The sequence below is a fragment of the Phascolarctos cinereus genome, unplaced genomic scaffold, assembly GCF_003287225.1.
Source record: "Phascolarctos cinereus isolate Bilbo 61053 unplaced genomic scaffold, phaCin_HiC Scaffold_4;HRSCAF=312, whole genome shotgun sequence".
NCBI lineage: Eukaryota > Metazoa > Chordata > Mammalia > Diprotodontia > Phascolarctidae > Phascolarctos > Phascolarctos cinereus.
The window spans coordinates 560,509,701-560,523,212 of record NW_027555847.1 but is presented as its reverse complement, the minus strand read 5'-3'; the positions used below and the strand labels follow the sequence as shown (position 1 = coordinate 560,523,212).

General features: G+C 37.1%; 1 protein-coding gene and 1 long non-coding RNA gene across 2 annotated transcripts in view; one reads left to right on the top strand and one right to left on the bottom strand.

The window, feature by feature from the left end:
* The window catches only part of GFOD1 (Gfo/Idh/MocA-like oxidoreductase domain containing 1), a 151,216-nt gene that overhangs the window by 83,366 nt on the left and 54,338 nt on the right, over nucleotides 1-13,512 (bottom strand). The gene's annotated exons all lie outside the window — the stretch shown is intronic.
* LOC110191996 (uncharacterized) lies at nucleotides 6,425-12,579 on the top strand. Its single transcript, XR_002320053.2, has 3 exons — nucleotides 6,425-6,591; nucleotides 12,109-12,147; nucleotides 12,248-12,579. It is a non-coding gene; the product is annotated as an uncharacterized LOC110191996 (long non-coding RNA).

Genomic DNA, 13,512 nt, shown 5'->3' with positions numbered 1-13,512 from the left:
TTCTGTACTTAGTATTTGGGTAAGTCACTTAAATTAACTCTTGGCCTTAGATAATAGATCTCAGGTTAGTTCCAACTCTAGGTCTTTGATACTCTCTCTAAGTTTCAGCTGTCCTATGAAATGAAGGAAGTAGACCTAATTTATCTCCAAGGTTTCTCCCAGCTCTATAACCTATGACCTTAGAGATCATTTCATTTTATAGATGAGGAAATCAAAGATTAGACTGGTTAATTAATATGCCCAAGATCACTCAATTAGCTAGCTACAAAGCCAAGAGTAGAATCCCAAGTCTTCTGATTTTGGCCTGGCACTCTTTCCACAATATCATGATTCTCAAGGACTGTGTCACTTTTATTCCATTTGAACTAAAAATGTTTTTCTTCAAAGGGAATGGGGGGAAAAAAGTATGGGAATGATCTCATGCAGAAGAAAAACAGGGAATGAGCCTACCTTCCTCATTACCCTGCACTCCAGCACTATAGCCATAATGCTCCCAGAGGGATCCTACAGGTTGGCTTTCTCTTCCATGGGAAGTAGCAGCAGCAAAAGAATACTGAACTATACATGTATATCAGCCCAGTATAAACACAGCAGTATGCAAGGGATACACAGTGTTCAATACCAGTAGCACATGTCCCCAGAATGCAGTTCCCAGGCAATATTTTTCAGTGAGTTCATGGGAAAACATACCACTACATCCTCCCCCTTCTACATACTCTATTATAATTTATGCATAACTTTATACAAGTTTTCCCTCAAAGCTGTATTCCACTTTCAGAAATTGACCTGATTACTTAGAGACACAGTATTGGACATAGGAAGGCCTGTGTTTGAATCTTGCCTCAAACACTTACAAGCTATGTTGATCCTGGGCAAGTAACAGTCTCTCATGGTGTCAATTTTCTTATCTGTAAATGGGGACATGAAGAGTTGGATATGACTGTACAATAATAACAAACAACAAAGGAGGACATAATAATATCAACCTCATAGGGTTGTTGTGAGGATTCAGGGAGATAATATATATAAAGTGCTACATAAATATTAGCTATCATTATTGTTATTCTCCCTCTGCTCCTGTATCTGGGCCAAGAGTTCTAAATTGGGATTCATAAACTTTATGTGTATGTGTTTCTATATACATATATTTTTTCTATAGTATTATGTATTTGTTGTTCAGTCATTTTTCAGTCATGTCTCTTCATGACCCCAATTAGGGTTTTCTTGGCAAAGATACTAGAGGTTTGCTATTTCCTTCTCCAGCTCATTTTACAGAGGAGGAACTGAGGCAAACAGGGTTAAGTGACTGGTCCAGAGTCACACAGCTCGTAAGTGCTTGAGGCCTAATTTGAACTAAGGAAGATTAGTATTCCTGACTCAAAGCCAGTACCCTATCCACTGTCCTACCTAGCTGTCCATTATGTGTATATGTACATACACACACACACACACATATATATATATATATATATATATATATATATATACACACATATTGAAAAAAGTCACCAAAAATATAGAGAGGGAAATATATGAATATAGAAATATAAATGTATGTGTATATACACATATATATTTATGATATATTTTGTGCATATACATATATACATTTATATTTCTATATTCAGTTGTGCTCAACTCTTCCTGACCCCGTTTGGGGTTTTCATTTTTTATGTGTATTTATTTTTATGTGTATATATACATATATATTTATTTGTATATAATTTATATGTATATAAATTTTGATAACATTTTCAATATAATTGGTTTCCAGGGGCAGCTGGGTGGCACAGTGGATGGAGGACAGGCTCTGGATTCAGGAGGACCCAAGTTCAAATCTAGTCTCAGACATATAATACTTACTAGCTGTGTGACCCTGGCAAGTCACTTAACACATTGCATAGCCAAAAAAAAATTTATATATATATATATATATATATATATGAAAAATTGGCTTCCTTTATAATCCGATGTATTTTATCTTCTGCATTTACAAATATTATTCTGAAAAGGGTTCCTAGGCTTCACCAGTCTATCAGAAGGGTCTGGACCCTGCAGGTGTATGTGGGGCAGGAAGTGGAGGGGAAGGGCACAGCCTTCTTATTACTGAAAAACATATTCCCTGTGTCTCCCCTGTATGCTCTCTTCTGCAAACTAGGCATATCTATGGACATTTGAGGTTATAATTGATCATTTGAGTCATACTTCAGGAACAAGCCCTTCATCAACCACAAGGAAAAATCCCAAGCCAATAATCGTAGCACCTTATTATAAATGTTTAATGATTGTTTCTCATACTCTTCCCACGTTGCCACAGAATGTGCAATTTTGCCAGCTAACAGGCTTTCATTGAGTTCCTTTCCCAGAATTCCTTATACCTTTCCCCTGCCTTCAAAACACGATGCTTTACTATTTGCTCTTTTTTTCTTCTGTTTTGTTTCCTCTTTCTTGTGCTTCCTTTTATTGGTTCTAATTCCTCCTTACAACATGACTAATGTGAAAATATGTTAAAAGGAATGCATGTGTAGAGCCTAATATTAGATTGGGTGCCACCTTGGAGAGGGAGGTGGGGAGGGAAGGCGAGAAAAATTTAAAACTCAAAAACTTATGGAAATGATTGTTGATAAATCAAAATAGATTAATTAATAAAATAAAATAAAAAATGATGCTTGACAGAAGCCAGTTTAATGTGCACATCCTGCTGCCCCTAATGATATATTCCATGAAAAACTGCCTCTTTCCAATCCAAATGCAGACACTGAGGTGATGGCTGTTCCCTCTCCAGCTGCAGCCAGGCTCTGCTGCTCTAGGAAAGGAAGAGTTCCTTTATTCATAGGGGACTTAGCCCTGACCTGGACCTCACACCACACCAGATGGCCACAAAGTACTCCCTGAGCAGTAGTATGTCATAGCGCATAAGTTACAGGTATGTAACTGTCTCACTCAGGAAAGAAGACAAATGAAGTCATCTCCATGGGGATAGTTACCAGCCCTTTCATTGGTTAAATGAAGTGGCCAAAAGCTAAGGGACTTAAGATGAAAATGGTTAATTTCAATTATTGCATAATAAAATATATCAACTGAGTAAAATGAACTCTTAAGAAAAAATAAAAATAAATCACAATTACCCGTATTTCACCACTAGATCCTTTTACTTCAATTCAACAAAAATCAATTTGACACAAATTTGACATACCTGTAATACACAAGGCATTGTGATCCATGTTGGCTATACCAATAATGAAACAGTCCCTGCCCTTAAAGGACTACTATCTCTTTAGAAAAAATCATTCCTAAAAAGTCAATTTTCAAAATCAAAATCAAAATAAAATTCAAAATTAAAATTAAAAAAATAAAAAATGTGATTTTCATTAGCTGGTTATGGCTAGAAGAGGTCTTAGGGATCACCTAGTCTCCTTGCCTTCATTTTACCGATTAGGAAATTGAGATGCCAGGGAATGACCCAACTTAAAATGTTACTAAACCATACTTCTGGTTAAGTTAGTTATTCAAAGATGGAAAGGCTGAGGAAGATGTTATAGCATGGCTAATCTAATAAGGACATTCACTTTACTGTCCCCTGTCTCTTCCTCCCCCCTCCCCCCAGCATCACCACGTTCATTCTTGTGCTCATGATTTTGTTTGTCCTCACCTAAAATGTTGTCTTATCTCTCCACCTTTCTAAATCTTTACCAGTCTTCAAGGTCCTACTCAAATTCAACTTGCTGCATAAAGCCTTTTTTTTAAGTGTTTATTATCTCTCTCACAACCACACTGCCCCTGGATAGAATAATTTTCTAAACCCTTACAATAAATATGCAGAATCTAGCAAAACAAGTTCCCACATTGGCCACGTCCAAATATGCATGTCTCATTCTGCATTTTAATTCCATCACTTCTCTGGAAGGGAGTTCATATTCAGTCCTCTGAATTTTTAAAAAACACATTTTAATTGACTTTGTTGAACTCATAGAGGATCATCTGACCATCATACAATTTAGTCCATGATTATCCCTTTTTGTCATACCCTCTAGTAGTTTTTCCATGTCTCCTAAAGCAACTTGTAAGCTGCTAAACTTGTCTTGCATTTCCCATAACACCTAGCTGACTGACTCATTACTGAACTCCAAGAATTCAGTAGTTGAATGAACAGATACTATGATCAACAGTCAAATATAAAACTAAACAGAGAATTAAGTGTTTTCAGAAGCCCCCAGAGCTCCAAGGTGAACCAGTGCATGGATGTGCATCAATAGCATGCAATTAGCATCCATTCAAGACCTATCCCGCCAACCTCCTTGAAATAAATCTAAAGATTTAGGTATTGGTTAGGGAAGGAAATGCTCTCATGTACTCATACCCTGCTGAAATGGATACTCAATTACCATTTATTAAGTGCCTATTGTGTGCCTTAATAAAAATTTATTAAATACCTACAATAACATTTCTTGAGTGCCCAAGTGCTAAGCATTAGGGATACAAAGAAAGGTAAGACAGTCTCTGCTCTCAAGGAGCTCACATTCTCTGGCATGAAGGTATTTTTACTGCCCCAAAAGCTATGCACTCTGTTCTACAAAAATTTCACTTTGGGATGCATAACAAAATAAAAAATTTATAATTTATAAACATAATAAACAAATAAAAAATTAGCATCTACTTAATTATCTGTAATGATAAGTGACTAGAAGTCCACACATGCAAATAACTGGAATTCACAGATACTACTTTTTAACCAACAACTTCTAGATCATCTCCCACCAAAACCCTTAGAGCTGTGAACAAGCAATGGACTGATTGGAGTTTTACCTCCTCTTTCCATTGCCACTGGTTTGCAAGAACACTCATGAGGCCATCAAAAGGTCCCAAAGTAGAGGCAAGAGAGAAAATGGGCAGCTCCAGCCATTTGAGTCTCTTATATAATGGAATCTCAGCATTGGAAAGGTCCTTAGAAGACATCTAATCCAACCCCCTTCGTGCTGCACAAATCCTCCCTATATCATCCCCAAAAGGTCATGAAGCCTTTCAACACCTCCAATAACAGGAAGCTCACTACCTCATGAGTCTGTCTGTCCCATTTTTGTACACTGGAAAGTTCTTCATTGTGCTGAGGGGGGAAAAAAATCTATCTCCCCGAAACTTTTATCCACTAGTTTGGGTCCTGCTCTCTTGGGCCAAAAGGAACAACTCTAATCCTTCCATATTCTAGTATAATACTTAAAGGTAGCTATAATGTTCCCCTCTAAGCATTCTCTCCCCTAAGATACACATTCCTAATCAGTCCTCATGGGCCTTAATAGATGTAGATAATCACCATTTGAAGAATTAAAGAGACTGTATGTACTCTCAGGACAAGGTACAAATTCACTGAGGAATTTCAAGGTAACACTGGGCATACTGAGGAATACACAATTACAACACTGGATACAAACAATTCATCAGAAGCCCTCACTCCTGAACACATGCCATTCATCTCATCTTTTCATTTAATTTTGAAATGCAAAGCTCTCCAAAGTTACTGAGCTGCAGAGGCTATGCGTCTAGACCCCACTGGGTAATCATGCTTTTCTTTTGCAGCAACTGGGGGAAGAGAGTGAATGAGAAGAAATAGAAGCTGCACTACCCTCCAAAACCAGATCTCATAGTAAGGATTGGGACATCATGAAATTAAAATGTTGGAGTGGTAAAGAGATCAAGTCTAGCCCCCCTCATTTTATAAATGAGGAAACTGAAGCCCATAGAGGGAAAATGACTTACTAGTTAGTATCAGAGCTACCTAGAACCCAACTCTCCTAACCTCCAGGTCAATGTATTTATAGTATACTGTTAAATAAAATGTGGTCTCCTCAACATATATACACATAGTTATATATACACACTTATGTGTATATGTGAGTGTGTGTGGAGAGAGAGAGAGAGAGAGAGAGAGAGAGAGAGAGCACGCACTGGCCAGAGTCAGGAAAACCTGAGTTCAGTTGCATCCTCAGGCACTTTGGCTGTATGACTCTAGGCAAAGGTTAACCTCTGTCTGCCTCAGTTTCCTCAACTATAAAATGGGCATCATAATAGTACCTACTTTCCAGAGTTGTTGTGCACATCAAAGGAGATGATATTTGTAAAATGCTTAGCACAGTACCTGGTCCACAGTAAGTGCTTAAAAAATCCTTCTTTCCTCCCTAGCAGGCACTTAACAAATGCTTATTGATTGCTAGACTGGTTTCGCTGTGCTGCCTACCTTAACGCTGTCATAATGCTAGTTTTGAAGAACAAGGAGAACACCTAAATGACACCTTTCCATGATGAAAGAAACCTGTTATATCAGTCATTGTATCACAAAGGGAATGGCATTGTCGTCGTCGTCATCATCATCATCATCATCATCATCACCTTTGACACTCACCTTCTTTGTTCACTCTGGTGTGCCTAACTACAGTTTTCCCTTCCACATCACCACTTTCCCCATCTTGGTAATGATATATCTGGAGTTGGCATAAGAAATTAAGTGGGAATTCTGGGGGAGTTTTGTGGAAGCCACAGATGACGCACAAAGGCCAAAGATGACACAAAGTTTAGAAACTCAGAAATGCATAAAACGTATGTATAGTATTGTATAATATCAACATATTTTCTTTTAATACCATAATAATTCAAACCCTCCTCTGGAACGAAGGGTCAAAAAATTTCATGCAGATTTTCCAGATCACTGGGGGGGGGGCGGGCGCAGGGAGGAGGCGGAGAGAGAGGGCGTGCACAGAGGCACCATGGTCCTAAACCCCACAATGTGGAAGGGATAATAACATACTATAAATATCATAACAAGGAAGAGGCAGGGGAAAGGAGGAAGGGAAGGTGATAAAGGGAAATAGAAGAAAAGGAGAAGAAAGAGAATTCATATTTATACAACTCTAAAAGGTCATAAAAAACACTATTTAGGAGATATGATTGGAAAAGGAAGTTGGCTGGTAATGTGGTAAGACTCCGAGAGAGTAGAGATACAGTCCTCTCTTATGCTCTCCTAGTACCCACATACCCAAAGACCTAAAAGAAAGCCTGGCATATATGTAAGTGTTAGTTTTATTATTATTATTACATGCTCACTGAGATATCAGGTTAATTCAGACTATCAAATATGCAAAACTTTTAAAAGGTTAACTCACATTATTCCTCTCAGTTTAGAGCTTACCTCCGACAGAAGAGAAACATTCTATACTTGCCTAGAAAAATCAACAGACAAGGATCCCTTTTATTCCAAGACTGGTTCGGTCTCCTGGCAGCAATCTTGCTAACAAATGTTTGATAAAATCAAAACCAGACACATTTTCTATTAAATCAGGGAACAGCTTTCAATGTAAACAGTAACCGGATTATTATATGAATATCATTAGTTCCCCTCATTACTAAAGCATTAAATATTGGTTTAATTTTTTTTTGATGCTTCACATTTGCCAAAATTTTGCATTCTTTCAGTATGCCTCTGTCCTACTATTACACCTTTAGTTACTGCTGCACTTCTCTGTGGTTCTCTCCCCATAAGTTAATTGGAGAGCTCATGCAATTATCTGAATAATTCAGATATGCACTGAATGAAAATAAGATGGTTTGGCCTTGGCCAAATTGCTTCATCTATAAGGTTAAATTTACTCCTTATTTGCCAACAACCCATTCCCTTTTATACCATGCACAGACAGTCCATGTCTATGTGAATAAATTTAGATCATATATCAAAAAAAATTTCATTCAAAAATTTCATCAGCATGGAAAAAATCTTGCACTAATATAGATTACAATTGGCAGTGAAATACAGTGATGGAAACAGAGTGGGACTTGGAGTCAGAGGATTTAGATTTGAATCCTCACTCTGTCACTTACTGCCTATGTGACCATGAGCAAGCCAATTAATCTCTCTAGGCCTCAGTTTCCTTATCTGTAAAATATGGAAGCTTGATTAGATGGTCACTGAGGTCCTTTTAGGATCTAAACCCATATTTCTAAACTACCATAATTTACCAGATGCTACTTATGAATTGTTATGAGTGTGTGTGTGTGTGTGTGTGTGTGTGTGCCTTGGTTCATTTAGCTAGGCTGCTTCTTGGGCAATAGACACCAAATCCACTATTAAGCCTCTAGTTGAAGCTTTCCATTTTGTATTATCTTTTTGAAATTGGAGTCTGTAGTTAAGCCTGGAAAAATCCAGGGTTACCTTTATACTACAATAAGTGTCAAAATTGGACTTTAGTTATAGGTTTAAATAAGCAGCTAAATTTTTTTTTAAAAAATGAAACCATTTCCCCCCTCAATTCCCAACAGTGCCTATCACTGTAATGTGTGTATGCACAGATACTCATTAACAATAAGTATTATTGGTCAGCTCACTGGTCAATGACTCAGGCAAAGAACTGAACTGAATTGAAGAAGGAGGGCTAGATTCTATTTAGGGAATTGTTTTCAACAATCCCAAGCAGCTCCCATTTTTTAAAAACACCATACTTTTTTGGTGAGTATAAGTGGACTATACCCTATTACCCACAATAATTTGTGAGCATTGGGGTATCATTGAGGAATTGTATGACCAGCAAAGGAAGTGGGACAGTCATATAGTTAAAGCAAAGGATGACAAGAGGACAGTCAGGGTACTGGTACCAGAGGAATAACAGAAGACCTAGAGGAATACCTCTGTAAGTTGGGAAGATCTTCATAGAGGATTAATAGGATGGCAGGATCAGGGAAGGAAGGAAGGAAGGAACAAGCATTTATTAAGCACCTGCTATGTGCCAGATATTGTGCTAAGAATTTTACAAATATTATCTCATCTAAAACTCACAACCCTGGTAGGCAGGTGCTATTATTATCTTCATTTTACATGAGGAAACTGGGCAGACAGAGATCACACAGCTAGTATCCATGGCCACATTTGAACTCAAGTCTTCCTGACTCCAGGCCCAGCTCTCCATACACCGACACCTACCTACCTAGCATACATACAAGATGGAGAGGAGGCCTCCATGGCTTACTATCTACACAGCAGGAGACAGTATCCACAACGGCAAAAGCAAAGATGTGTCAAAGAACTGAATAAATATTGTTGCACCAAAGTAAACACAAGTTCTCTGAGACGATAAGTAGCAGATTATCAGTAGGACTGGCTTAAGCTCAGACTGCCACCAAAACAAGAGATGACGATATTTCTTTTAACCAAACGAACAGGTGTATACCAAATTAACTGCTTACGAACAGCTCCTAAAAAGAGCACTGGACTTGGGGAAGGAGTGAAAGGGTGCAGAAGATCTGTACCACTAACAGGATACTTGACCTGGGAATTCACTCATTGGCTTTGGGGCTCTCTTTCTTCATGTACATACAGGCAGGTGTTGGACTAAATGATACTCTGGGGCCCTTCCTCCTCTAAAACTGTCTTATTCTACAAGGTGGCATACAGTGAATATATCGTGGATGTTCTTTGTTTTCCTTTCTCGTGATATATTATAAATTGAATATCAAATATCTATACTTGCTCAAACTACCTCTGCCACAATTTAATTTAAATAAATGGATTTTAGTGTATAAGATGCCTTAACTTTTCAGTCATTCCCTCTAAGTATCAAATTTCTTCATCCATTCATTTCCCATTTACTCTTCCCTTTTATACTTCTGTAGTTCTGTGTTCTGTTCTTCTGGCTCTGATTTTTTCAATTTAAATTATTTCATAGAAGTTCTTTTTTTCATATAGAGGCACCTAGAGGACATGATGGATAGAGCTCTGGGCCTGGAGTTAGGAAAACCTGAGTTCAAATTCAACCTCAGACATCTACTAATTGTGTGACCCTGGACTAGTCACTTAACCACTGCCTGTTTCAGTTTCCTCAACTGTAAAATGGGGATCATAATAGCATCTACCTCCCAGAGTTGTCATGAGGATAAAATGAGATAATATTTGTAAAGCACTTAGCATAGTACCTAGCACATAGTAGGTACTTAATAACAAATATGTGTTCTCTCCCCTGCCTTTTCAATTCTTCATCTTAATTTCAGCCTGGTCTCAATTAGTGTGAACGATGAATCTCAAGAAATAGTCCAATGTATTCAGGCTCATGCTATTCAAAGCCATAATTTATGTAAAATATGGTCACTGGAAATATGCAATAAGGATTTGAAAAATGAAATCACTTCAGGGGATTCATTGATCACACTGATACTATGCCACTACATTAATATGCCACAACTTGTCTAACCATTCTCCTATTGTGGGACATTAAGACTGCTTTCATATGTATTTTTGCCTTTATTTTGCAACCACAAATAAGGAGTGCTCTTTAAAAAAAAATAACCTTCTGAATAGCTTTTAAAAATATAACATTCTCATACTATAGCACCAGAAATGGAATTATGGGATAAAACAGTATGATCATTTAGAAATTTTAGCTGTGTAATGCCGGATCACTTTCTAAAAATAATCCCCCAGTTTGGAGTTCTACCAACAATGAATGAGTTTGCCTGCTTCTCTACAACACTGACATTCAGTGACAGTGCTCATTAATTATTCTTGTCAATTTGGTGCATCTAATATGGTGCCTCAGAATGGGTTTAATCTGCACCTCTTACTTAGCAATGAGGCTGAGAAGTTTTCAAGTGACTATTAACAATTTATGTTTCTTCTCTCTCTCTCTCTCTCTCTCTCTCTCTCTCTCTCTCTCTCTCTCTCTCTCTCTTTCTCTTTTTTTGGTAAACTGTTCATAACCACTGACTATGTATTAGAAACTAGGATTGTAGATTTTAAATTGTATCTGTGTATTATTATAAATATTTATGTGAAATACTTTGTTTTCTTATTTTCTTATTTTTGCTGTATAAAATATTTTATTTTCATGTAATCAAAAACATTTCTTTTCCCTAGTAATTCCTTCTATTCCTTAACTAGAAACAAAGTCATATTCCTTTTAGACAGATATCTTATTCCATTTTCTTCCACATTTTATGTAGTCTTTTCTAGGTTTATCTATCATCTCTGTATATTCTTTTTATCCCTCTCATGCCCATTTTTGCCATTATAAAGTGCTATTTTTAAAAAAAATTTCCATGTTATTGAATTCATGATTTGATGTGAGAAGTTTCTAGGAAAGCAAAGAATGTGAAATAATTTCAGACAATAGGCCTCCTAAATATGAAATACAAAAATAAATTCTGCCAGCAGCATATTGGAAAAGATCTGAATTTAAAACTTAACCTATTCACCAAATTTTATGCTAAAAAAAACCACTGCCACTAATATTTTCCCATTGCCTTCTGAAATATAATTCTATCTTTATACATTTCACATACAAATATAGGGATAAATAATGAAAAATTTAAAATACCATGTCATGAACCTGAAATTCAGATAGCTCAGTACTAAAAAGCCTGCATATGCTTGAAGAAGAGAGATCTCAAACAAGGTAAATAGTCAGAGGTCAGTATCCAGCCTTCTCAGAGTTGAATGAATGAGAGAGAAAAGTATTCAGAAATTTGCAAAGGACATCACAGGGCAATTTCTCAGTTTTACCCATTTGACATCTCTCTCTCTCTCTCTCTCTCTCTCTCTCTCTCTCTCTCTCTCTCTCTCTCTCTCTCTCCCCCACCTCCCTCCATATACATATATATATATATATATATATATATATATATATATATACACGCATGTGAATGTGTGTATATATGAATATATATATAACCATGAATATATTCATATATATGAATATGACTGTTTCTATTTAAGAAATAGAAGGAACTACTGGGGAAAAGATAAATATATACATATATGTGTACAAACACACACATATATTTAAATTCTGAAGGATATATACAATCAGTATCTAACTAAAGAACTGAGATTTACCACTCAGCTAATTGTATATGACCATATGGCCTCCTATAATGACAATAATAATAGCCCTCTGCAATTAGATTAGATCATTTTTTCTAAATATCGTCAGGCCAAATACGTTTTTCCCCATCAGAAACCTAGAAAATTGTAATTATTTCCAAAAATAAGATCTTATTATTATTTTCCAAGCCAAAGGCAATGAATATAGTCTGAATATAGTCATTAGTATGACCTGTTTCTTTTCTTTCTGGCAGATCCAAAATACACACTTTTAGGGAAATACTCAAGGCCAGGTAAGGAAGACCTTAAGGGAAAAACATTGTATTATGTATTTCTGTTCTTCCTGAAAAAAATGCTCTAAAGAGAAACCATAATTTCTCCCTACTTTCCTAGAAATAGGATGTTGATTCCTGAGATGAGTAATCTGAACACTGCTGAGTAGAAATGCACAAACAGCCCCAGCCTCTAAGAGACATTTAACAGAAAGGAGCAGCAGAGATCTCTCCCACAGAGCCACACAGCATACAAATTTGGCCATTACTGCAAGCTTGAACATCTCATGCTGTACACTGCACTTCAGAGGCCACATAAAAGATCACAACAAAAGGAAACCTGCAGCTTGTTGCCTTGATTAGATGAAATGCACTGGGTGGTAGAGACAGAGATTTTTATGTGAATTTGTTCAAATACAAAAATAATTTTTTTTTCTCTGAGTGCTGGCAGCAAAATTCAAGGATAATGTTGGAGGAAAAAAGGAAGTCACTGAAACACCATGCCACAACCTTGGCTTTACCCTCCTGCTATAAATACATACTTATCCAAAGAGCAGGGACAAGATTATAAGGTTTTTTCCTGGTACTGCACACTGAGTGGGATTTGATGGTTACTATGCTGGGAGTTTGTAAGATACTGTAAAAAATTCCAGTTTATCAAAAATTTAGAAATAAAAAGTTCTCGACAGAACATTTTGGAAACCTAGTTTGAGGAATACCACATTATTCCAATGAATGGGAATCATCTTTTCCATTTCATAAACAGAGCCATTAGACACATAAGGCGGGTCTGATTCCAGGCACTGTACAACCTACATAGACCACCCTGCCTTAAATGAGGGGGAAGGAGTGTGTTCATGAACAGAAATTAAAGCAAGATTGGTGAAAACAAGACAGGTTGCTTGAAAACAGACGTGGACAGGACTGGCAGAAGAGGCTAGACCGGAGCTCTGAACTCTGAGGCAGCACCAAGGAGAGCTCTCCATGGGCCTTTGTACTCCTCTCTCTCCTCCCCCTGCTCCTGCACCCCTACTTCAAGTAGATCCTAACCCACATACGGACTTTTCCAGCACATACATAGGGCTTTTTAGCCAAGTTGAATGAATAACTTATGTGTTAACTCATACTTCATGAACAAATTAATGGGAGCTCAAGACTTCTTAATAGAGTTCTTAAGCTTTCCAAATCTACACCCCACTGTTCCAAGCATAAAGCCCCCAATATGGTACCCACTTGGGCCACTTCTCTTTAGTCTGTATTCCTACTCAACAGCCCTCCTACCAGTTTCCTCCTATATCACATCTTATCCAAATCCATTACACTATGCAGTAGTCTACACACAAGATTTTTTTTCCCCCTAAGGTAACAATTAGCTAATCTGAGAAA